Raw genomic sequence first — 25,051 nt, forward strand, 5'->3', positions numbered from 1 at the left:
GTGTCATGCCTGATATCCCAGCTGCTCAGGAGGTGGTGGCAAATAAATTACACATTTAAGATGAGCCTGGGCAACTTAGTGAGAGCCTGTTTCAGAAGAAGAAGATGAAGAAGAGGAGGAAGAAGAGGAGGAGGAGGAGTAGAAGTAGGAAGAAAAGGAGAGGGAGGGGGAGGAGGGAACAAAAAAGACAGCATATAGAGCTATAGAGTTATCACATGTGTCTAGCATGAGTGAGGCTCTGGATTCAACTTCTGCAGATGACAAAAAACATTGTGGAAAAGTTACTTCAACTAAACAAGTGTGCTCTGTCAATATGACACAAAGAGGAACCAGCATATTGACTACAGGATGTGGGACTACTTTTTCATCATTCCGTGACTCAGTTTCCCAGTAACCTGATTTTGTTTGCTTCTCTTTTCCTGGGAATCAATCCCGAAGAAGGCAGTTATCTTCAATTAGCCTTTGCTACTGGGGAAACTCTTGCTGATACATAGAGAGGCGTTTTGTTTATTTAACTGTGCTTGGGGCACAGGAGAAACTGAGATTCAGCACACCAGAATCATGGATAGTCAAGAAATCAGGATAATGTTTTCCTGACAGTAACTCTTATTTCAGTAAAAATAATAACTACATTGAGAAACACTGTCTTTTATCTCTCTTTCTGAAGTCAGGTGACCAATGTGTTCCTCTAGGAACACAATGTATCAAAGGATAATAAAGGCTGATTGATTTGGAGGTGGAGGACTGCTAAGGACATTCTGCTTGAGGTATCCCCTTCCCCCACACCATACCACGCCTCCACCAAACATACCCTTCCTCTTTATCTTCTTTTATAAAACACAACACTGCTGGACGCCCTGTGTGTGACAGTAAACAGCACTGAGCTCTCCAGCCTTATAAGGCAAACTGAGGAGTATGAAAGGAAGAGAGATTGAGAGAATGTATCAGAGAACCACGGTTTTCTTACCTCTATACTGTACCTCCAACTCTGATTAGGATGCTGCTCAAAGAATGTTTGTTTTAAATTTTATGTTTATAATGTGGTACTACGCACACACATAGAAATGTGCACATACAGCATCACATACAGGTACATATGCATATGTATATCTTGAGATGTCCCACCTATATTCCCTTTCAAAAAATAGAGAATGAAGAAAGGTTCTAAGACAACACATAGCACTCATATTTCAGCTTACAGAGAGGGTGAGGAAAGGCTGAGTCACTGTTTCCAGAATGCAGAGTGAAGCTGTTCACATTGTTTTCCAGGGGAAATTTACACTCCAAAGAGGGAATCCTTGTTTGCCAAAATCACAGATAAGCCAAATGAAACCGACTCCCAGTGAAGGGAGATGCAGAGTTAGACGGCCATGGATAGATTGAGTATCTGGAATTTATTTACGTTTTAAAATTTGAATTACACAATACTTCCTAATTTTGGCAGACCTTTATCAATAGAACTCAAAGTTTTTGTCTTTAAACTTTCTTTAAAAAGATCAGCTTGTAAAGTTTCAGTAACTCACAGAGGTAACTATTAATCAAAGCATGAAATCTTCAGGGTGTTTTTATGCAATTTTCTTCTACAGAACATTCAATTTCTCACAGTTTACTTCTTCATTGGTGAGTTCTTTGGAAGCTTTGATCCGTGAATCCTTTCTCTTACAATGTTTCAGCGGCTTCCAGACTCCCAAGACATCATCTACAAATGGACAGGCAAAAGCTCATTTATTCATCTTTGTTTTGGTGAAATAGGAGATTGAAGGAGACAGTTTCACAGGAGAAACTCTGACCTGGTAAGTCACAGTCCACTCACCTGCTACCTCTTGTCACATCCCTTCCATATCTGCTTTCTCAGCTGCAGCAAACTTACAGATGGACTTACCTTGGTAATCAGAACAATTTTACTAAAATCTCTAGTCTGCTTCTGTCAGCTGGGTAACTCGGGCAAGTTCCTGTCACTCTTTGGCATTGAAGGTGTAGGTCTGTATTCCAGAACATCCACTGAAACTCCCAGGTACTTGTGTCTCCGGACAGAGGATTATACCAGGGATGTGGTTATAAACAGAAATAGAGAGTTTCTTAAGGATGAGATGGAGTTGGGCCAGTGAGCAGGAAAAAGGCATGAACTCAAAAGCGGTTGGCGATGAGGCTCATGACCTTTGCCCTTCATACGTCATTTTGAAAGCACTTGCTTCCCTCACACTTATGCATCCCGGGCTTCTCCTCATCATCCTGGCTTGGACGCACATAAGTCCAGTCAGGGAAAGGCTTCCTGTTTCTTGCTTTTTGTTTTCCCTTTTCCAACTAGGTTTTTTTTTTTCCCCCAAATGTTAATTTTGATGTTTCTCTCTCTATTCCTATTCTCTCTCCACACTGGAACTACATTATGCAGTTATTTGAAGATTAATTTACATTCTGCTAGTAAATTATAATGCTTAAGGCCTACCAGAGACTTGATCATAAATTTAAATGACTCCCTTTATGTTGCGTAACCTCTCCTGGAGAGATGTAAGAAACCCTCTGTTCTCCCCAGATAGAGAGGGCACAGCAGATAAAGAAAAGGAGCTGTCATAGTCCAGCTTGGTGCACCAATGACTTTACTGGGTAGAGACTGGAGCACTGGTGACTCACAGTCAGTTCCCCCTCCACTTCTAGTGGAGCATTAGTGGCTCAGGACACCTTGCACCACTAGAGTCCTCTGAATGCACTATGAAAGGTCACAGCACCAAAAGTCCCTTTCAGCTGCTCTTTAAACTCTCTGTACGTCTTTTTAAACAAAACTGGAACCTGACCTGACATGTAGTGTCCATCTAACTCTGTTTAGGACAAATATTTGAAAGCTAGCTTTATTAATTTCTTCCTTCAAAACCAAGTTTCAGTATTAGTGTCACAAAACAAAGTTTAATATAAGAATTCAGAATGAAATTGTGAGTAGTTTTAAAGCACATAACATTCCTAATAGTTTATTTAAAAAAGAGTTGTAGTTTTTTTTTACATTTAAAAATTTTGAGTTTTATTTATGTGCTTAACAATAATATATATTCTATCTATAATTTATTTAAGAAATACCAACAGGAATTTGCCACATTCTTCTTTTTATGAATTATTGAGCTGAGCCAATTTGTCTTGAACTTTGGCTTTCATTTTTAAGTTCTACTAAACTTGTACTGGAGTCCAGATCTCCATGAAGAGGAAGTGGAGGGGACACGCCTTCACTTGCTTCGCTGCAAGCTTTCAGCACCAATTACTTTCTACACAATGGTGTCAACTTTCCATGCACCTACTTGCAAATGTGCAGACCGGCAGGGCCATGGTCATTTAGTCTGGACATAGTGACTTCAGGCTCCTTACTCCAAAGATGACTAAAGCCTGTGCCAACTATCCCAATGATGTGTGAAAACTGCTCCCCAAACTCTGACCATTAAAAAGGCTAAAAGGGAATATCATTTTGAAAGTCTATTATGTGAAACTTCCCAAGACAAAGAAAGCATGAATCTTGAATCTAGTCATAAACCCACATTTGTGGCCATTCTTTTAAATATGATATTGTTTTAACATTATTGAGTTATGAGACAAAAATGCCTTATTTGCAGTTTTAGAAAACATTGAAATATTTGCCTCTAAAGTTCTAAATTTGCTTTTCACATGGTAACATATTCTGGCTGAATATATATGTATATGTATGTACATATATACTATCTTATATATAATTATGATTACATATATGATCATATATATATATGTGTGTGTGTGTGTGTGTGTGTGTGTGTGTGTGTGTGTGTATGTGTATGTGTATGTGTGTATATTTTTTCAAAGGAAAGGTAGATGCTAAGATGCTGAATTGGTCATTATTACCCTAAATTTGTGAGTATAAATTGGCATGGGGATTCTATATGAATTTTAGAATGATTGACAGCTTATTCTATGTAAAGAAACAACAGGCATGCAGTCTTATGCACTAGGCATAGCATAAATTTTCATTATTTCTTGATGTCAATATCAATTATCTTCACAATTTGATGCACTTTCACTCATCCGAAGCAGGCAATGAGCTACTTTCCCCCTTTCCTTCTCTTCCCTTAAAAATAGTGTTTTCTGATTCCAAGGCTTAATTGTTCGTTTTTAAGGCACGGATTCTCCTGTGATCCCCTAGCACTCGAAGCTGTGCAGTGAGTTATCCATGTGCAAGCTAACGTTGATCACTACAATGGGTATTGATCTTTTCAAATCTATTTCAGAAATGATTCATATTTAGTTTCTGTTTACACAAAGATTCAAAGACAGAATGAGGACTCTGGCCTTCCTTTTCATCTTATCCACACAGAGATTCAACTTGATTCCATCTGTGTATAAAACAGGCTTTCCAGAGGAACCTGGGCTGTGTTTTACTCTGTCTTGTTCCTCTGAGTAATCAATTCGAGGATCTTTCTTGATGAATGAATGTTTCTGCTTTATTTCTGCTTCTGCTTACTGTTTTGCATGGATTGTCAAAACCTGAATTTGATGGAATGAATAGCAATACATCCATAGTGAATATAACTTAGTCTCTAGGTTATGGTATTTGAAGCATGGTAGACATACATTTTGAACATCAATGATATGGTTGGTAGCTATAAGAAATAATAGGAGATTGATTCTAACAGCTTTTATCCTGTAATGATCTGAAGTTGTTTGATGAAAAGAATCCTCTTTCTAGCTTTATGAAAATGTTTAACATTTTCATCTTTCATACAGGAGGAAATGAAGGCGAGGGAGTAAGGAATGGGAAACAATGAGGAGATACGGAGTGGGTAGTAGGGTATAGTTCTTTATTTCCTAATATCATGCTACCCAGCTTGACATGTAATCAGAAGCACGGACAAAGACGAAGACACTGAGCCTCAGTGATGAAGGACAGTTCTGTTGTTCGCTTTCTCCAGGAGCTAAGGCAAGGAGCAAATAGAGGTGCAAACACTGTCACTCAGGTCATGACTCAACAGTCTTTACTTCATTCAACCCTGTGGGGAATCCCACAGGGTTCTGTGCCTCTTAGAGCTGTGTGTCCACCTGAGTATAGAAAAATAAACACATTTCAGGGATTCTTGCCATCCTGAGTCACTCCTGGCTTCCCCTCAGGCCTCCTGAGTCACCTCCTAGAAACACAGCAGGCCATGAACCAGGGTATAGGTTTAGATTTTTCGAAATCTACTTTAAAAAGGGTTCTTAACCTCTTCAACCTTCCTTCTAGCCCACTGACCAGAGGTAGGGCAAATGAGAAGTGAATAGGAAATCGGGATCATGGGCCTGTTTAGGAGTAGTTCTTTGGGGGAGATTCCAATCTTTGTTGTCAGGATATCAGCAATACAAGGCAAAACATTGAATCCAAATCAATAATGGCAGTCCAGTCCAATCGGTAAACACAAAACACAGAGTAGCAGCAGCTGGATCCGTAAGAAACCCCAAGGCACGAGTCTGCAGAAACAGCTAGAAGCAGCTGGAATACAATGAGAAGTTCTCTGGTGCATTTTCCACTATGAAGTCACAACAAGCAAAGACCAGCAAAGACCCTTGAAACATTGCAAGAGGAAACCAATGCAAGAGCGTCGATCATTGTCTGTTGGGTACTACTTACACTCTTTGTAAACATCATGCCTCCTTTCAAGTGTCTCCCTCAACAAAACATCCTCTCATGTGCCTGCTTCAGCAAAACATTCTCTCACAGGTCTACTTTAGCATCTTCTCATAAAAGAGCTTCCAGAGAAACATCACGTGACACAACTGAATCTCCAAAGAAACCAGAAATTTCTACTTCACCAGGGATGCAATTTTCCTGCAACAAGCCAAGAGTGGAGGAGGGAGGCAGCTGTGCAGCTCCTGCTTTTTTCTGGGCTAATTTATTCCACCTGTAATTGCTGTTCACCCATTCTGTGCCCACTGTCACTGCTTTTCAGAGCAGGTAAACCTGGTTATTCTACCCCTTCCTCCTGGGTGGGAAGTCCAGTCTCTCTCACCTATTTAAGTCCCATTACTCTTCAGCTCCTTCAGCCGAGACCAGTTGTTGGAATTATATGTGAACCCTTTCCAGCATTTCTACCGTCATAGACTGCAGTCTCTTTTAGAATTAGAGGGCTCTCCTCCTAATGTACTATAGTTTCACCAAGCATGCCACCTCTCTCTAAAAGATAAGACTAAGCAGTCCTGGCACAGCTGCCCATGATTCTTCCTTTCTGGTCTCTTCAAGCTCTCTTGGCCTAGCTTCCTTTCTGTGTTTTAACCTAGCCTCTTCTTTCATGTTCCTTTGTTCCATTGTGAGAAAGCAACAGGACTCGGACACTCTAGTCAAGTCACGCTCCTGTTCCCCTGTCTTGCCTTGAAAGCCTCTTTTGATCTCAGTTTCTTTCTATTACAAATGTGGCAGCTGAGAAGCCTGGGGAATCTGAAATAAACTAGGGAATCAAATGAAGGCAAACCAACTGGGGGGAAGTAAAGTGTGAGTCATGCTTTCCCATCACATCATGAGATCTCCCATTATCTGCAACTGCAAATGCTAGCTTCCCTCTCCACCCTGAGGTTCTATGGCCACAGAAAAGTGCAAGTCTTTACATTTGGTTACAACATATGCTGAGTTATGACAAATTCTGATGCAGGGTTTAACACTTGTAAATCAATTAGAGGATTGTCCAGTCTTAGATAGATATTGAATTGGATCCTGGCTGCAGAAGAGGTATTGTTATAAGCTGATTTTACAACGCAAGGTTGTCATAGGCTTTGGTGGTTTAGGCTGGCCTGATGTTCCTGGACAAAGAAACCCTGCTCCCCAGCCTGCCTCTGCAATAAGCTACTCTTTCTTCTGTATTCCCTTGCTTCCCCAGATGGCTTTTCCAAAGAGCAGCCAAGTTTTCAAATAAATGTTACTTAGGTTGGAAATTGGTCATATATTAATAAGTTAGAGAAGACAAGTGGATTATATTAAATAATATGCATTTTTATTGATTAATTTTATGATTTGACAATTTCACGTATGTGAAATTTGACAATTATATGCATATAATGTATTGTGACTGCTCTCCTCATGCTTCCTCTTATATCTTCCACATCCCTGTCACTTCAGTCTCATCCCTTCTTTCCCAGAATCATGATTTTGAGCTTTGTTTTTTGTGAACCATTTAGTTTAACCTGGGCCATCTATGACTTTGTATTAAAGGTATCCACAGGAGCCTTGTGGATTCTCTGAATCCATCAGTAGTAACTAGTTTACTGTTGAGTGGTAGCCACCGCCCTCCAGCCTCTCCTCCATCCATACCTGCTGGTAAAGACATATTTTTACCTAGACTCAGCATAGAGATTTTGAGCTGCTTTGAGTTTTTGATGGTAAAGGCTGTGCCTTGCCCAGAAGGTGACTTTCTCAGCCCTTCTCCCTTCATATTCATTTTAATTTGAGCTGCCATTGGTAAAAATGTTTGAATCTCTTTAATTCACCTAACACAATTTTAGCACTACAACAATTTGTTGTTTGCATAGTGTGTATTTAGTATCTACTTTATTTTTAATTATTGTGATCATGTGATCATGTGTTGGAGCATATTTGAATATAAGTACCAGTTGAGGTCCAAGAACTCCTGTAGTTGGAGTTAGAGGTGGTTTTGAGCCACCTGCCTTGGACACTGAGAACCCAACCAGGGTCCTCTGAAAGAGTAGTACATGCTCATAGCAGCCATCCTAACAAACTCATCATACTGTATATTTGAAATAACATTTTGTATTTACGTTCTATACTATTTTCAATCTGAATCAAAAATCAATCACTTTGGGCCTCCTAAGGCACTCCAAAGCACAGTGTATCACTGTCTCCATTGCATTGTGAAGCAGATGTCTATGATCACTTAAAATATTACATTTTAAATTAGTTTGTCTTATAGACTAATTTTATGTGATAATTTAAATAACTATTTACAATTCAGTACATTTTGGTGGTATGGAATCATGTTTCACAGACTCAGTAACACTGATTCTATAAAGAATAGATGCAGTGTCTCCAGGCTGGCATGATTTCAGTCTGCATGCCAGACACAGTTCTTGTGATCTAGATTTGGTTTATCCCTGAGACCAGAAGATATACTTCAGAAGGGCACTTACAACCTCCATGATGCCAATTTCAAAAATTGGTCAACTTACATAGAAACTGAAACTTCTTGGGGTAAAGCGAGGAGTCCTCAGTTGGGACAAGAAAGTCATATTGAATTTTTGTTTACAAAGAGGCCAACTTAAATGCATGTCCACTAGAAAAATCCAGGCAATTTTACCAGGAAATTGAGAGAGATTTATGGAATATAATTTTTAAAAACCCACTAAAATTCATATAGCCAATATGATTTATTATTAAATAAGAAAGAAGGTGAATTTGTTCTTTACAAAAAAAAAAAATGGTGACTAACCGAAGTTACAGAAAAATAGAAAAACTAAAGGTAGATGTCGCGTCCGCTCTCGACCAGCAAGAATGACACGACCACCAGTCCTTCTAACAGCAGTTTATTCAGCAAACTTCAGTCTTCCTCTCTCTTCTTTCTCTTCATCTATATCTCCCACTAATAATAATCCTCTCTGGAATAATAATCCTCCTCTAACCCCGCCCTCTCACTCTTATATACTCTCAGCCCTCATCCACTCACAGCAGGCCATGTCACCTCACCAGGTACGCAGCTTCAGCTAATCAGGGCAGCAGGGACATATCTCCACCAAAATGGATTCGCCAGTATCCTGGTGCACCTGCGCAGCTCTCACGATGGTTGTGGCTTATATTCAGGTGAGGAAGTCAGGTGCAAATCATAAGACTTAGCTGCAGTCCCTGGCGCCTTCTTGGGACTGCCGCCACACCCGCTCCTCACAGGTAGAAATTTACAATTTTACAATCATCACAGTTAAACTGAACATAGAGAAAGATCAACAAATGATGCAGCTGAGCAAGTTTTAATGAGAAACAGGATAAATATAGTACTTTAAATTATCTCTCAACAATTACTCAATAACATAAACAATAAGGAGGTATATAGTGCCAACACAAGTCAGTATCTGCATCACCAAAATGTGAGCGAGTACCACCTGGAAACCACAGCACATACATGAAGTTCCAACTGAACAGGTATCACCTTTGTCTAACTACAAGGAAACAACAGAGAAACCCAGTGTTAAATAGATATATGCTAAGGATAATTGGCTTTCTTCCATCAGAAATTCCAATGGCATGAAGTCAAAGGAGGGCTGAACACGGCTCCAAATTAAATGAGACCCAGAAGACAAAATAAGTACATGAAATCAGTACTACTAGACATTGTCTTGAACAGGAGAAGAAGGCTACAACAGGTATTTTTGATAATAATTGGAAAAACTATCATAGACTTTAAAGTGTGGTGCCAATGTAAAATGACATGAATTTAAAAGTTATCCCATGGTTCTCTATGAGAAATAAATCTTGTCATAGAAAATATGGATTAAAGTATGAGCAGATAAAGTGACATGATCCATGTAAGCTACTCTCATACTGTAAAGAAGAAGTATGTTTTAAATTTATTATGTATGTGTTTATATATGTGTGTGTGAGATAATATGTGGATAAGCAGTAATTAGGTATTCTGGAGCTCTGAAATTATAGTTCAAGCATAATTTTATTTCCAAAACTCAGAACATAGTTAAGTCACTTTAGTGAATACTCATAGTTCTTACTGTTGTTCTCCTGTGCTCTGTATGTCTAATGAAGTCCCATTAATAGGTTTGGTCCCCAGAGTGGTTATGTTGGGTAGTGATGGACCCTCTAGTTCCATCCTGTAGACTTTCCTTCAGGTCATAGGGATGGGGGTGGGAGGACAGGACGACTCTTGTTCTCAAAAGGGACTTATAAAGGTTTCTCAAAAAGGTGTTGCCTTTAAAGGGGACCAGCTGGCCCATGTCTGCTTTCTGCCTTTCCATGTGAGCCTTCCTGTACGCTGCCTTCTATGAACTACCATGGGGTCTTTGTAGACTTTGGGCTCTGTGTGTGCATCTCTAGCCTACCCCCTCCAGAGAAGCTTGATAATTTCTTTACTTTATGTACCTGACTGCCTCAAATATATCCATGTCATGATGAAAAGCTGAGACTGCTTCACCACTCTGAAAAACAAACTAGAAACCAGGGGACAGAAAAACACCCATTAAAAAAAAAATTAAAGTCTAGCTGGAATTTCCTTTACAGATAATAGGATCACATGAATGAATCTTCTGTTTCAACATTTCCTCAGATTTAAAAGGAAGTCTTTGAAAATTCTAATTAACTTAATTCTTATAGTGGATACAATAATTTTATATTCTTCTGCTTCTAAAAGTAAACCTCTGGCTACTTCTTGCCTGTCACTGTGGAGCCACATACACCCCAGGGTAAACAACTGCTTATGTCTGGATCCAGCCAGATGACTTGGTGATTTTCACATTCAGAAATCACAGGCTGCTTTCACTGCAACACTGCAGACAGAACACAGCCTCACCCTCTTGGCCTCTGCACCTCACATTCCACAGAAATAAATGCCTCTCAAAAATATGAAGGAGAATGAGCTCCTAATAAATCCCTGGATCAGAGAATTGAAGCTTTCTAAAATACTTCTCAGAGATAAGTGGAGGGCGGGACTGTGGAGTGCAAGGATTCACATGACAGCAGAGCCAGTCATGAGCTGTGGCAGCATCTCTGTAGTCTCATTATAGAATGCAGGCAATTACAGTATTTCTCTCAAATGTGTTTTGTGGAGATTAGCCAGGTTAGAGCATAGGAAGTGCTCAGAGCCACTCCTGGAAGACTGCTCAATAAAATTTGGGATTTGTTTTTGTGAATGGAAGCAAAAAGAATGGAAGCAGAAGAAGAAGCAGAACCAGAAGAAGGAGGAGAAGGAGAGGAGGGGGAGGGGGAAGGGGAGGGAGAGGGGGAGGGAGGGAGAAAGGGAGGGAGGGAGGGAGGGAGAGAGGAAGGGAGAGAGAGAGAGAGAGAGAGAGAGAGAGAGAGAGAGAGAGAGAGAGAGAGAGAGAGAGATAGGGAGAGAGGGAAGGAGGGAGGGAGGAAGGAAGGAAGGAAGGAAGAAAGAGAGAGAGAGAGAGAGAGAGAGAGAGAGAGAGAGAGAGAGAGAGAGAGAGAAATCTATAAGAAAGTATAGTCATCTCTTAACATCCAGGACTCCTCACACATGAAAATTTGCAGAAGCTCAAAATGAATACAGATTGCTCATAGCCAATGTGCATCCCCTCTCATGCTTTAAACTATTATAGATTATTATATGTAGATTCTTTAGAAACAGTTATCATAGCACATCACTTGGGGCATAATACCAACAAAAGCATCTACATTTTTAATATAGATACCAACAGACAACTGTGCACAAATATAAGTTCTAAGTTTAAAATTAGCAAGAATTCTAGGGTAGAATAATGCATAATCCAAGGTACTGAGTGAAGAGCTACAGAGGAAGCCATGTAAACCTACCTTCACCTAACTCTCTGCTCCCATATTCTCATGCAAAAAGGATGTGTATCTTTTGTTCCAACCAAAGCAAAAAAGTATTTTTTATTATAATTGACATGTTTTCTCATAAAGGGCTAAGGCGTCTGTGGGTGACTGGGATGTCTCTATCATCAAATGACAATGGGAAGGATTCCACACCTAAGCATCTTTTATGAAACATCACTGTATAAGAGGTAAGAGCCTAAAAACTTTCTTAAAGAAGAAACAAATTACCTGTACCGAAATGAGGAGTGTGCCACTCTCGTCCCAGGAAAACTGATTGATTAAAGATAATGAGAAATGCTTTAAAGTTCTGAGGATAAATCCTTTTAAAGCTGGAATTGCACACCAATCTAAACTACTTTTCAAGTTCAAAACATATTTTCAGACGTGCATGTGGTTAGAGCTTTTTACTTTCTCTGCATACTTTCTAAAGAAAAAGAATATAAATGAAAATACTATTTGGGCTCTATGAAGGTAAAAATGAAATGGTAATCCAAGACAAAGAAGATCATGACAGCCAAATTAAAATAAACTTGACCTGGAAACCTGTGAAAACTAGTTATTGGGTGAGAGCTGTCTAACAGGCTTAGACAGTTAGCAGTGTAGATGGCTGAGGGATGCTGAAGTGAGAGTCCATGGCACATGCACGGGAGGACATGAGACAGGGGTGACAATGGAAATATGTGGCCTCTGGGCATCTAGGGTTGATGAATTGCCTGTCTGCCTTGGCCATGTAAAGGACAGTGTGCCATGGCTTCCTGCCCTGGAACAGAGCCTTCAGGCTGTGGGGCTTCATGAGTGTTGATGGTTGCTGGTCTCAAAAGGCTTGTTTATATAATAGTGTACATATTTTCATGCTCCTCCTTTGAGGAATGTCTTCTCAGCCAAGGTTAATGACTCCACGACAATCAAAGACAGCACAAGTCTGGGAGGCAAGGGTGTGGCTGTGACCCAGCCAAATGGAAGAATGCTTTGACCTTCAGGACAGCCCTAAAGGCTATGGGAAGAACTCTAAAACCATGAGTTCAAAACTATGTAATTTCTCAACTATGCGAAAATATAAGGATGCACTATGAATTGTATAAGGAGTTTCCCACATATCTAAAGAAGTAGAGGTAGCTGTACTATTTGTCAGAAAGATAGAAAGGAAGGAGATAAGAGATTTAGGGAGTGATGATCGCAAGGCAAGACCCCACACAGCTATTTTGATTATTTGTTTATGCTTACAAAGGTAGATAATTACTGAGTTCAAGGTCAGCCTGGAACAGAGCTGATTTAGGCCCAGGCAAGGTCAGAATGGAAACTTAAAGGCAAGGTCCAACTAGCTATCTTATTATCTTGTACTTATGCTTGCTATCTCAAGGGGCTGGGGCCATGGGATGCTGATTCATAGGATATCCAAAAGAGAACCTGGAGTAAATGACTGTATTGATATGTGATTTAAAAATTGGGCTTTTGGTCTGAGGTGAGCTGGCAGTGAACCATAGCAATTCATTTTTAGATTTGTGTGTGTGTGTGTGTGTGTGTGTGTGTGTGTGTGTGTGTGTGTGAAAGTGAGCTGTCTGGCAATCTCTTGAGAGTGAACACAACTTTTCAAGAATTTTTTTCTAACAGGATTTCTGACCTTTGTCGGAAATCCCAAGAATTACTTAGAGAGCTAGCATAGCTCTTATAGAATGTTTTCTGGCTTTCTGATTTTGATCAGAAAACTGAAAAATTGCTTTTAGAATTTTTCTAACAGGATTTCTGACTTGATTGGAAAATCCAAGATTTTTTTTTATAGCAGCTTTTCTGACTCTTGTCAGAAAAACCCATGAACTATATACAGAGAGCTTTTAGAATTTTTCATAGAAGAGACAGCTGTCTCGAGCAGAAAGCTGTCTTCAACTAGAGAGTTTTCAGAGTAGCAAGAAGAAGCTGTGTCCAGCAGAGCAGAACACAGAGAACAATCTGAAAAACTATCTAGAGCAAACTACAGAACCAAGAGCTGTCTACAGAGAGTTTTCTAGGGAGTCATCTTAAGCAGAACATAGGGTGTCAGCTTGAACCCACAATTTGACTTCCAGTCATTTGTTTCACTGCTCCCCGATGTCACTTTTCTCAGGAACCTGAATCTAGCTGAGTCTGGTCCTTGGCGACATGTCCTGTTGTATGTTGTCATGCTGAGTCCCTGGGCACTGGTTAGGACGGTGTCTGATTGCTAACAGTTGTGTCTTAGGGGTTTTATTGCTTCTACAAAATACCATTACCAAATAGCAAGTTGAGGAAAAAAAGGGTTTATTTGGCTTTGACTTCCAGATTATAGTGCAGCTTTGGAGGAAGTCAGGACAGGAACTCAAGCAGGCTTGGAAACTTGAAGGCAGGAGTGGACACAGAGGGCATTGAGGGGTGTTGCTTCCTGGCTTGCTAAGTCTGCTTTATAATAGAACCCAGGACTACCAGCATAGTGATGGCACCACCCACAATGGACTTCCCCACTGGTCACTAATTGAGAAATTGTTGGCACTCATGGAGCCAGTTTTTAAACTGAGGCTCTTTTCTCTATATGTAATGGTCCTGTAGTATACATATCATATCATGTTATAGATGAGGAGTAGAAGGCTGAAAGGGCAAAGGATTTGCCAGAGGCTACACAGGAAGTATGTTCATCTCACTTTAGAACTCATGCCAACTCAACTCTGCTGTGGTACTTGTTGATTCTTTAAAGAAGTAGTTAGTACAGAGCTGATGCCTATGCATTCTCTGTCTCTCTTACTTTTTCTCCAATTGATTCAACAATTACTGAATAGTTATGTGGCAAGCATCTGAGGGAGTAAAGCAATACATACACTCTCTCCCACAAGTCAAATTATACTTAGATTTTTAAAAAAAATTTATTTATTTATTATATGTAAGTACACTGTAACTATCTTCAGACACTCCAGAAGAGGGTGTCACATCTTGTTTTGGATGGTTATGAGCCACCATGTGGTTGCTGGGATTTGAACTCAGGACCTTCAGAAGAGCAGTCGGTGCTCTTAACCACTGATCTATCTCTCCAGCCCCATATCTTGATTTTCTAGGTGTGATCTTTGGCCATATAAAAGCAAATCATTGTGCTAAGAGTTATTATAACTTAAAATACAAACTGACCTCATGTGTTCCTTCAGTGCTACAAATATAGCTGCAAATTACTTATATCCCTGCAACCATGTCTTTTTGAAATTTTTTTTTCTTATACCTCCCATCTAAAGGTTCAGTTTATTTGTCTTTTAATCTTAAACTGGGCCATTTACTTGATTTAGTCAGAGGAGCATCCAAAAAGGCAGAAAGAGGTCTGAAGGGTGCTTGTTTGCCACAGAGTTTGCCTTCCCTTGCTGCTGGGGACCTTTTTCTGTGACCCTTTGTGAAAGACTATTGGAAATCAGGGTACACATCTGAGATGGCAAGTCCAAAATGATCTGCCATGATTTATATCATCAACAGAATGGTGAGAAATGATAAATAGCTGTAATTTAAGTAAGTTCTGTGGTGCTTGGATGAGGCAAAAGCTCACCAGTGCACATTGGCAACTGAGGGGGACCAAGCAGGTACAATGAGCCAATGGGGAAAGGAGTTGGTCTATCTTTTGTGGAGTTCAAAGTTTCTATTGTTTCTGTGGAGGAGGTAGGGCCCACAAGGTACAAAATTATGGAAAAATGGCAAGGGGATGCACTGAAGCACCGTTCACAGGTCCCCATGTCAGCCTGCATTGTAGTTCCAAGAAGAAAGATTTAGGATGATGAAAATCACTTCCTGTACTTGCTGAGGACATGGGTTCAATTCCTAAGTCCCGGTCATCTATAACCCCATCAATCATCTATAACCCCATTTCCATGAGAGGCAACATCCTCTTCTGAATGCTAAGTGAACAACACATGTATGTGCTACACATACATACATTTATGCAAAACATCCATACAAATAAAAATCATTTAAAATAATTTTTTAAAAAGAAACGAAGACATGGTAAAATGATTAAAAAAAAAAACAAAAACCTTAGTTTGCTTCTGGTTGCTGGGAAAAAGACATCATGACCAGAAACAATGTAAAGGAGGAAAGGGTGTGAACTTTGGCCACATAAAAGCAAATATTTGTGTTAGGAGTCATTATTACTTGAAATACAAACTGACCTCGTGTGTTTCTTCAGCACTATAAATATGGTTGCAAATTACTTATATCCTTGCAGCCATGTCTCTTTGAAATTTTCATCTCTCAGTCCATCATGAAAGGAAGTTATGACAGAAACTCAAGACAGGAACCAAGGCAGAGACTACAGAGGACTGCAACTTACTGGCTTGCTTTCTGAGCTCTCGTTCTCCTCCCTTATTTATATCTCTGAAGACTACCTGGCCAGGATGGTACTGCCTATGGTGTTTGGGTCCTTCCACATCAATCACTAATAAGAAAATACCTCCACAGACTTGCACTTTCACAGTGCAAGTTTGCCCAGATAACTTTAGCTTGTGTCAAGTTGACAGCATACTAGTTAGACAGGATGTGAGGGCTTTATCTGGTGGCAGAATTCGACTGTAATTTAAACAACCCAAAGTAGTTCTGAAGCTTTTTAGTAACTGGTTTAGAAAAACAGGGGGTTACTCAGTAGATTCATTTGACTTTCATCATGATCCAAAACTAATTTTACACACATTCATGGTCTGAAACATCAGCCATAGAGTATGTCCTGAGATAGTCTTGCCAAGATCCCAGTGTTTTCACTCTCTCAGAATATCACACTGAAGGCTCCAATTTGCCATCAAACAAGAAAGGGGAGGGTGATGCACTTCTCTTTTGCCCTCAGTACAATGCTGTCTAGTTCCCTTAAGGTAACGGATGCATGTGCATTTTGCAGTTTATATTCCATTGGAGATTGTTGTCTTTAGATTAGTTAAGCTTTCTGCGAGTAGAGTCTTTGTTCTATTCATCCATTGCCTCATGGGTTTATTTATGCAGGCAGTGTTCAGTATGTTGGTTGGCCATCCAGGTTCTCTCTCTCTCTGTGTGTGTGTGTGTGTGTGTGTGTGTGTGTGCGTGTGTGTGATTCTTCTCTCATCATAACCACAGTTTCTTTTCCCTCCACTCCTTCGACCTCCCCCCACTTCCCCTTTCCTCCAGACCTACTTCTTTTTGTTTCCCTTCAGAAGAAAGCAAGCCTCCAAGAGACAACCACCAAACACGACAAAACAGAATACAATAAGACAATGCAAAAGCCCTCATATATAGACTAGACAAGGCAAACCAGTTGGAGGAAAAGAGTCCCAAGAGCAGACAAAAAAAAAAAAAAAGTCAGAGTCACATCTGCTTTCACTGTTAGGAGTCCCACAGAAACACCAAGCTAACAGCCATAGCATATATTCAGAGGACCTGGCACAGACCAGTGCAGGCCCCATGCTTGCCACTTCAGTGTTTGTGAGTCCATATGAGCCCTGCTTAGTTGATTCAGTGGGCCATTTTCTCCTGGACAGAAGCAGATGGGAGTAGGAGCAGAGACCCACAGCCAGACATTAAGTGGAAAGAGTCTAAACTATAGGTCTTCACTGGGACCCTCTCCTCAGAGCTCTGGGAATTGTGGGAAGAGGGGAAGAATGATTGTAGGAATCAGAGGGCATGGAGGGGACCATCCCTATTCTCAAGGGTCTCATTACACATAGAGTGAGAACAAACACAAATGGCTTTAAAAGACTATATTAATATGAATATTGTGTGTTTTTAAAATGTCGTGTGATCAAAGAGAAGACAGGTTTGGTTTAACTTTGCACTTACATACTCACCTCTCTTCCAGCTTCTTTACTTGATGTCCAAAAATATAACACTCACTCTATGGATACAGGAATTTATTAAAACACATTAGACTAAACGAGGCATGTGGTTCAAATGTTTAATCCTAGCACTTGAAGAACGAGAAAGATTTCTTAATTCAAGGTCAGCCTGGTTTGCAGAGTTCCAGGACAGCCAGGGCTACATATACAAATTCCATCTTTTAAAAACAAAACCAAAACTGAAATATACTATACTATATCAAACCTTGGCTCTATTGGTTTAATAGACAAAGACATTTGGATTTTGAATGTACCTCAGTCATTCTAGCTTCTATTTTGGTGTAGCGGGAGACAGGGGGGAGACTGAGTGGTTCTCTTGGCTTATCAACACCTTTGAACAAATAATTCCTGATGCTAGTCTCCTATTTTATATCATTAGATGCTCTTGTCATTCAGATCTCATTTAGATGCTCTTGTCATTCAGATCTCAGATTAGATGGTTGAATCCCTCACACTTTATGAAATAACTACCTAGTCACTGGAGATCATGTGAGCAGGCATAATAGAAATCATGATGATGATGACGATGATGTGTGCATGTATGTGTGTGTTTTTCTTCTAGCTACCACTACTCTTTCCTTCCTTCCTTCCTTCCTTCCTTCCTTCCTTCCTTCCTTCCTTCCTTCCTTCCTTCTTTCCTCCGTTCCTTCCTCTCCCCATCTCCCCCTCCCTTCCAGTGCCATTGAAACATCAGTCTTATTTTTTTCTCACTCCTACGCCTGTCCTTAAGCATGTTGTCAGTATATTACTCCATAATACATGAAAAGATAAATAGAAAATTTCAGGAGGATTAGCAGGCACACATTGGGCAGATTAGAAAAGAAAATGGATTTTTAGACATGGAAAAGAGTTTGTTATAAGACATAAGAAAGCAAGTACATTCAATGTTGTTGTACCTGAAACTCACAGTACAAAATAAGATTCAAGAAGAATAGGAACAGAAAAAAATAGAAATGATATTTCTTTCATCATAGCCTGCGTGTGTGTGTGTGCGCGCACACACACACACACACACACACACACCACACACTTGCACACAACCTTGTGCCTTGAGGAAAAGGGTGAAGGAAATGAATGTAACAGAAGACACCAAAGTATTTGATCTGATATAACTAAAGTTCCAACTTTGATGTTAGCAATCTTAGAACGTTTTGTGAATGAACTCAAGATATTTCACAGGATCTGGACAGATGTGAAAAACACATAGACAGTCAGTTGGAGCATTATTCATTTGACACAACAAATTACCACAAACAGTAGCTGCACTTCTGATGTATGGTTGTGTATATAATATATATTGTTTGGGTTTTATTTATTATTTCTACATTTTAAAAACCATTATGGAGGGACACTGAAGAGGGGCTCACTTTGACAGATTCCTTTACTCTAAAATGGAAACAGAGATGGGTATGTCAGTGAGTTTCGCTAAGACTTATAATTACTTTGAAATGTGACTGGTGAAGAGAGCACTTGTTGCAGTAACAAACAGCTCTTAGGCTTACCCTCACATCAACGTCATTGTCTTCAATATCACCACCACACCCACTGTCATCTACCACTCAAGGAAAGAGAAAAATAATATGACATTAATGAGAGAGTTCTATAGCCCATTAAAAATCTTTTGTCAAGGCAAATGCCTTTTCCGTTTTCTTAATGTGGAATGTCCTTCCTTCCTTCCTTCCTTCCTTCCTTCCTTCCTTCCTTCCTTCCTTCCTTCCTTCCTTCCTTCCTTCCTTCTTTCCTGGTCTTGTTCTGCAGCCTTATGACTAATGGCACATCTGTACTCAATCCCCTACCTCAATCCATTGTTTTCATGTTTAAAATTAGAACCAAGCCCAGACTATGCCACTGTGTGGTGGAAGAGATCTCAACAGAGATTATGTTCCCACAATAAAGAGAACATCTCAGGACTCATGCAAAAGTCTCTGGTTCCAGCTCCTTTCTCCAAGACTTGAGACTGGTTGTGGCCTGTGGTTCTACAACTCAGCTCTTTGTGAGAGAGGAAGGAAGGGCGGGCCTGTTTGAGATTTCCTGTTGCTGTGAGTCATTGATACAGAGCTGCTTTCTTGCACTCCATAGCCTGCTATCAGGAGAGTAGGAATGAGGCTGTGGACGCTAAACATGTATGCGGTGATAACCATTTTCCCAGCTGCAAACGAGGGGCATGCGAGCTCATCAGTGTGTGCTCCTGTCCCTCCTTGTGACAGATCCGAAGCAGGGCTTTGCCTTCCTTGTCTAAGTTTCTGATAGCAAAACACAGGAGAAAGATCAGCCTTCCATGTCACTTTCCTGAAGTGTAGTGAAAAGGCACTGTGGCAGACAGAGGGTCCAGTCCATATTTTGACTCTGCTGGGAAAGACCTTAATCCTTCCTACTCCTATGTTTCTAATACTCAATACCCACCCAGTCTGAAGCAAGCTGGAGTGGAAGAGGGGGAGGGTATGTTTGAAATCCCTGTAATTGTCTTGAAAGTAAAATTGTAAAGTAATTTTCCCTTCTGGAGTATAATGTGAAAGAGATTAATCTTCTTAGAGAAATTCTGTCAAAAGGGAATGTTGGCAGCTGTATTATATAACTTCTAAACCTGCTCAGACAATCAATAATAATAACAATAGTTATTGAGCCCATGCCTTACAGTAGATATTATATTTTATATACAGCACTGGTAATTTTCACAGAAAGCCAGGCAAGCCCACTGTTCTGGTCTCTGCCTTAAAATGGAGTGATGCATATAAGAATGCTTTGAAACCTTAGTTATTAAATAAAGGTAGTACTTATAGTGAATTTACTAATACATATGACAGGGTTAATGTCTCGCAAAGCCTATAAAGAAATACATTTAGGATTTGCATAGAATTACGTTCAAATAAGATTCTTTCCCCTTTAGGTCTATGGCCAAGCTGTATCTCTGGGTTTTGATTTAGTCCCATGTAAAATGGGTACAAAACCAAGTACTTGTAATGATAGCACTGGGAAGGGTGCACATGAAAACCTGTCAACTCTGTGTTTCAAATATAGTAAATTTGTTACAAATATGTGTTCTTCCTATTTTCAATTTTCTTTTAAAAATATTTGAAAGAAACCATAAGCTGTTCCAGGTTCCTTCAGGGGATATTTCTAGGGATGGATAAGGCAGGTAGAATAGTAAAGAGTAGCATAACTTTAGAATGAAGCAAATCTTTGGTGTGTTAAGAGCATCTGCTGACACTGTCAACCTGTCAGACCCTCCGGAGATCTCGGAGGATGGACTACCAACCAAAGAGTACACATGGAGTGACCTATGGCTCTGGCCACATATGTGGTAGAGGATGGCCTTGTATATCAGTGAGAGGAGAGGCCCTTGGTCCTGAAGGGCACTGGGAAGGCCAGGGCAGGAAGGCGGGAATGGGTGAGTGGGTGGGGGAGCACCCTCATAGAGGCAGGGGGAGGGAGGATGGAATGGGGATTTCCAGAAGGGAGACCTGGAAACAAGATAACATTTGAAATGTAAATAAAAAAAAATATCCAATAAAAGAAAAATAAAAAAGAAAAAACCCACATTCTTATCTGTGAAGTAAACAACTATATTTAATTTCTATTTAACTAAAATTATCAAGATAAAAATAAATAAAAATTGATAATTTGAAAAAAACAAAAGGAGAATCTGCTGTTTTACATTACAGCAATTGTCTTTTTTGCCTGTTTGCCTTTAATTTTTCTTATAAACTCTTGCTGTCTATCACAGGCTGCCCTTGAAAGTATGACTCTCCTGCTTCATTTTCCTGAACTCTGTGACGTGCTCTATACACTGCCATTAGGTATGACTTTTAGAATGGACTTGAAAGTGGTAATTTTTTTTAATTAGGGACCAAGAAAATCATATTTTAAAGTTGCAATGGAAGAAGAATTACTAAAATGTTCTTTCTTTTCTCTAGCATTGATTATAATGTTATAAATGAGATTCTATGGTTTTTTGTAGGGAAGTTATAATGGATTTAGCTACAATTGTGATATGAATTTAAATTGCTTGCTGTTAAGTGGCTGTTTTTGAATGCCAGGACTCTCAGAATCTGTTTTTATGAGAGAGAAAGGGAGAGAAAGAGAGAGAGAGAGAGAGAGAGAGAGAGGGAGAGGGAGGGAGAGGGGGAGGTGGAGAGGGAGAGGGAGAGAGGGAGGGGGAGGGAGAGAGAGGGAGGGGGAGAGGGAGGGAGAGAGAGGGAGGGGGAGGGGGAGAGGGAGAGAGTGGTAGTGCATTAAAAGTGCATTAAAGGGCTGGTCAGATGGCTCAGCGGTTAAGAGCACTTACTGTTCTTCCAGAGGTCCTGAGTTCAAATCCCAGCAACCACATGGTGGCTCACAACCACCTGTAATGAGATCTGAAGCCCTCTTCTGGTGCATCTGAAGACAGCTAGAGTGCACTTATGTATACTAATAAATAAATCTTTGGGCCTGAGGGAACAGGGTTGACCAGAGCGAAGAGAGGTCAAAACAAAACAAAACAAAACAAAACAAAAATGCATTGAAAACAGAGATATATTATTTCAATATTTTTATTTTGTTCACACAATTAAGCTTTCCTTTTATCCTTGAGGCTGGGATAGTTTCTCCAAATGGTAATTATTTTATTAAGTTAACAGCTCCTCTTCTCATTTGTTCATTATGTTTATACTGTAGGGTAGAAAGTAATAGAAAACACTTTTTCATAACAGCACAGGCACATGGTGAGATATTTAGAGATATGAAATTATTAGCACATGTCTTCATCATTACCTGAATGGTGCAGTTTTGAGAGTCCAGATAGTTCTATTTCTCTGTAGCAGTTGATATTTATTGCCTAATTATTTAATAATGAGTTTAGAAGGTATTATCCAGACATAGCAGAAAGGAATAAAAGGAAGTAGATGAAATTTAGTATAGTGCCTATTTTAGGAACAGTTTATAAGGGTTTTCATGAACCAAGTTCAACTAATGCTAACAGTGTTTGTTGTAGCCTGTATGATCCATAGTTGTCCTGGGGATATTACTCAAAAATACTTTAATTTGATTAATGCTGCTAAGCTTAATGCAATCTTTTTGATCATGAAAAAGTATTCTCCTTGTTTTGTTCTTTGAGATAGAAATTCTTGGATTAAAGTATAAGCCATGGTTATTTGATATCTGGAGCTACACAGCACAGGACCCACATCTGAAGAAGAAATGCTTGCTGGTGAGCCATATGGAAAAATATGTTTGTTTTTCAGAGCAAAGGAACTGTATAGTGACGTAATACTGGCAGACACATCTTTCCTCATCCTAAGGATCTTTTGTTTCCTTTCCTTTAATCTTACACATGTCATTTTTAAAATAATCATATTTGAGCTAAAAAAGCAACAGAGATGTTTTGAAAAGTAAGCCCTTTTCCTTCTACTCATTTACTATATAAAGTAAGTTCTTTTGTGCCCATGTGTGGAGTAGAAAATGTAACTGGAGTTAAGCTCTCTGAACTAGGAAGGCACTAAGCTCACCCCCCTCCCCCACCCCCCATCCCCACTTCCCTCAGCAGACCCAGCAGTGTTCAGAGCAGTAGTTCTCAACCTTCATAATGCTGTGAAGGTTAAAACAGTTCTTCATGTTGTGGTGACCTCCGACCATAAGATTACTGCATTGCTACTTCATAACTATAATCTTGCTACTGTTTGAACCATAATATAAATATCTGATATGCAGGATAGCTGATGTGGAGTCCCTTGGAAGGATCATTTTTCTCCCTGCAGATTTAGAACCAGTGACTCAGAGTAGCTCCTATCTAGCTGCTGAACTTGTACTTCTAACTAACACTGTCTCCTTCTCCCAGGCAGTGTGATCTCTAAGGCTGCTTCCACATGCTGCAGCCCAGTATTTGGATTTCTCACTGCACAAATATAATCATGATCTAGATGGGCATATTCTACCTTTGTGACAGTGTATCACCTCGGTCCAGTACTGTACATTAGACACACTTAAAGACTTGTGTAAACCCTGTTTCTGGGTCCTCTCTCTCAGACCTCAGTCAATGGATTAAAGACAGCACTAGACAACCTAAAAAGCAGAATTTCTAGTGTGCTCTTATTTACGGCTGATCTTGCCAATCTGAGAACCTCATTTGAAACTCACTGATGTGGTATAAACAGCCCAGGAGTGAAGCTAAGGTATTGTATTTTTCATTATGCTTTGCCACTAATACTGTCATATGACCAAATGCTCAACAGAGAGCAATTTAAAGGAAGAAGAATTTTGTTGTCTTACAGTTCAGAGGAATATAGTCCATCACACAGGGAAGGCATGGTTTACAGTGCTACCTGGGAGGGGAAAAAAGGAATTCAAATGCTCAGCTATTCCCCGCCCCCTCCCCACCTTTTACTCAGTAGTCCTGTGACTCAATCTATTGGAGGATGTTCTCTACATTTCAGTTAGATCTTCAGTCCTCAGGTAAATCTCACCGGAACCACAGTCACAGACATACCCAGAAGTATTATCAATTAGTACCCCCAGTGTTTCTTATTCTAAACAAGTTGATAATTGAGAATAACCACCATGAATCCATCTCTTGTCAATTGGACATACAAACAATCATTTTTAACTGTAATGTTCCACCTTTGGTTTCCTTGGGCTCATAGCCATGTAATAAAGCAGAATGCATTTAGTTCAACTTTAGTGTTAGAAATCACAATGCTGTTCAAAATTCCAAAGTCTCTTCTGAGAGACAAGATAAATTCTGTAACTATTAGCCTCTGTAGAAATCCAAAAGCAGCATACACATGTCCGATATGCAATGGCATGGGATATACAAAGGAATGGGGGTATAGCAAGGAAACATCAGATTAAAACAAAACGGAAATCCAGCATAGAAAACACCAAACCTTGAAGTTCCATGTTAGATCCCAAGGATCTTAGGGCATCAGCTCCAGGAACCCTCACTGCTCTGTTATCTGAGGTGCTCTGTCTTCAGTGGGATCCACAATACATTTGATACAGCTTTTTGTACCGAATGTCCCATGGTTCGGGCATCTTCTGGGGTTTCTACTGCAATGTATGCTTCACCTTCATGGCTTGACAAAGAGCTCTTTCAAGTATCTGTGCAGGGAGACCAGCCCTGCTGTGAAGCCTGGCCTCAGCAGCACTTTGGAACCCTGGTCCAACGCATTGTATATTTCCAAAAAGTTAACAAAAAGAATGGATATTTGAATTCTTTTGCCATAATGAAATGATAAGTGTTTGGGGAGATGGTCATGTTTACTCCAATTTTAAGATTTCATGCATTGTAATATCTCACAGTACTGTTTGTTACTGGACACTTGGAGGCATTGAATTCACTGCACAGTTCCCCACTGTTTCAGCTAAATTTAATCCAATTATGAAACAGAAACCAAAGAAAGGATATGGATTTCTTTCCAGTTTGGCTCTGGGGAAAAGTTTTAATTTCTTCCTTGCTGTCTCTGTGGCTATATAACAACAACTTATAGAAAGCTAGGACCACAAAAGCAAGAAATGTGCTAATTTAACTATCAGCATAATTAGTTCTTTGTTTGGAGGAAGCAAAACTGAGACCACCACTGTCTCCAGAGAGTTGTATTTAAGTTTGGGGAAGGAAAATGGAATCTGAAAAATCCCCATTAGTTTAGGAGATGGAGAAATCCACCCTGTTCCAGGACAGGCAGAACGAAGTTTTTATTGGTAACTACAATTTTCATTGGGGGAAGAGTTCAAGTTTTTCCTATCT

General features: G+C 39.8%; 1 long non-coding RNA gene and 1 other non-coding gene across 2 annotated transcripts; both read left to right on the top strand.

Annotated features, from left to right (window-relative positions):
* Nucleotides 1-1,622: 1,622 nt before the first annotated feature.
* On the top strand, nucleotides 1,623-22,510 carry Gm40061. Its single transcript, XR_867334.1, has 5 exons — nucleotides 1,623-1,793; nucleotides 9,208-9,339; nucleotides 11,588-11,688; nucleotides 21,059-21,131; nucleotides 22,431-22,510. It is a non-coding gene; the product is annotated as a predicted gene, 40061 (long non-coding RNA).
* On the top strand, nucleotides 13,075-13,139 carry LOC115489810. Its single transcript, XR_003954758.1, has one exon. It is a non-coding gene; the product is annotated as a U7 small nuclear RNA (small nuclear RNA).
* Nucleotides 22,511-25,051: the final 2,541 nt, after the last annotated feature.

Source organism: Mus musculus, chromosome 3, assembly GCF_000001635.26.
Source record: "Mus musculus strain C57BL/6J chromosome 3, GRCm38.p6 C57BL/6J".
Classification (NCBI taxonomy): domain Eukaryota; kingdom Metazoa; phylum Chordata; class Mammalia; order Rodentia; family Muridae; genus Mus; species Mus musculus.